Source organism: Budorcas taxicolor, chromosome 11 (genome assembly GCF_023091745.1).
Source record: "Budorcas taxicolor isolate Tak-1 chromosome 11, Takin1.1, whole genome shotgun sequence".
Lineage (NCBI taxonomy): Eukaryota > Metazoa > Chordata > Mammalia > Artiodactyla > Bovidae > Budorcas > Budorcas taxicolor.
The window spans coordinates 37,516,311-37,518,392 of NC_068920.1; the positions used below are offsets into that span (position 1 = coordinate 37,516,311).

Here is a 2,082-nt window from a genome sequence, read left to right on the forward strand (position 1 = left end):
GCAAGGAGATCCAACCAGTCCATCCTAAAGGAAATCAGTCCTGGGTGTTCACTGGAAAGACTGATGTTGAAGCTGAAACTCCAATATTTTGGCCACCTGATGCAACGAGCTGACTCATTTGAAAAGACCCTGACCCTGGGAAAGATTGAAGGCAGGAGGAGAAGGGGACGACAGAGGATGTGATGGTTAGATGTCATCACTGACTCAATGGACATGAGTTTGGTAAACTCTGGAAGTTGGTGATAGACAGGGAAGCCTGGAGTGGTGCAGTAGGGATCACAAAGAGTCAGACATGACTGAGCGACTGAACTGAACTGATATTTTAGTATGCATAGGGGCTTTCCTGGTGGCTCAGAGGTTAAAGCGTCTGCCTGCAATGCAGGAGACCCAGGTTCGATCCCTGGGTTGGAAAGATCTCTTGGAGAAGGAAATGACAACCCACTCTAGTATTCTTGCCAGGAGAATCCCATGGACAGAGAAGCCTGGTGGGCTACAGTCCATGGGATCGCACAGAGTCAGACACCACTGAGCGACTTCACTTACTTACTTCCTTAAGAAGAGTGAGAATACGCTTTACTTGTGTGCATGCTCAGTTGCTCAGTCATATCGGATTCTTTGTGATCCTATAGACGGTACCTTGTCAAACTGCTCTGTCCATGGGATTCTCCAGGCAAGAATACTAGAGTGGATTGCCATTTCCTCCTTCATGGGATCTTCCCTACCCCTACCTGCATTTCTGCATTGGCAGGCAGATTCTTTACCACTGAGCCACCTGGGAAGCCCTGTTCTTTACTTACTCATGTTAAAAGCTAAGTGAAAGCTAAATAATGTCAAAAAACATCAGATAACTGTCAATGAAATTGGAAGCCATTGGCATAAAAAAAAAATTCTGTTTTGGAAATGTATTGATTTAGATTTACTTGCAAACCAGAATGTTCTAAAACAGAAACAGATGTAATAGATATTGTGCCCTAATATCCTCTGCACCCTTTTCTTCCTACAGACAAAGCAGACTCTTCATCCTGCTCTGAAAACCAACAGTAAGGCAAAACTCATTTATTTAAATGTGAACATTTTGTCAATCATTTTTATTTTGCCAGGGGTAAAATTATATGTTTAATAAATGTGTCCTTGATTTTCAAGCTTAATGGATAAGTGTTTATTGAAAGGATGATTTGGGGTCAATTCTACTCTTACTATGTCAAGTTGAAACAAGTGAATTTTTTACATCTGATTCTAAAATACATAATATAAGTTTCCATTTTTTTTGGAAACTTTTTCCCAAAAGTTTCCAACTTTTGAATATACAAGTTTCAATTTTTTACTTTGAAACAACTATACTAAAACTATATTCCCTAGAAAAATGTAAAATATGACAATTTGTTTATATTATATACCCTTCCGTGTTAGTGATTTTTATTACGAACATATACGTTTATATATTAACATAGAGGTTGTTAAAATAAAGTATCTCCATTAGACTGCAAAATGATTGATTTTTCCCAGTTGAAACTATATTTTCCTTTCAATGTGCATTGCTTGGACATCATAATTGGATGAAGGTTAATTTCTAACATTACTTTAGAACTTTTCATTGGCATAAGTCAATCAACTCTTCTAAGCCTCAACCCTTTCATTGGTAAAATACTGCCATACCCACCAAGGTATGAGAGTGAAATTAGACAGTGCATTTTACCATGAACTATCCATAAATGTTCATTCCCCTCCCTCTGAATATCATACTATTGAGAAGAAAGGCAATACACGGAGTAAGTATCAATTGTCTACTCTTTACAAATTAATAAGACCTAAGAAGTACTGGCTTCCCTGGTAGCTCAGCTGGTAAAGAGTCCACCTGCAATGCAGGAGACGCCAGTTCAATTCCTGGGTCGGGAAGATCCCCTGGAAAAGTAATAGGCTACCCACTCCGGTATTCAGGCCTGGAGAACTCCATGGACTGTATAGTTCATGGGGTCGCAAAGAGTCGGACATGACTGAATGACTTTCACAAGTACTGCAGATAAATAATTGAGAATTTTCTTTCCCTCCAAGAATTTGGGAATACCAATTTCATAGGAAGAG

The 2,082-nt window shown here is 39.1% G+C and overlaps 1 non-coding gene across 1 annotated transcript; it reads left to right on the plus strand.

Annotated features, from left to right (window-relative positions):
* Positions 1–340: 340 nt before the first annotated feature.
* On the plus strand, positions 341–412 carry TRNAC-GCA (transfer RNA cysteine (anticodon GCA)). The gene has a single exon. It is a non-coding gene; the product is annotated as a tRNA-Cys (tRNA).
* The last annotated feature ends 1,670 nt before the right edge of the window (positions 413–2,082 follow it).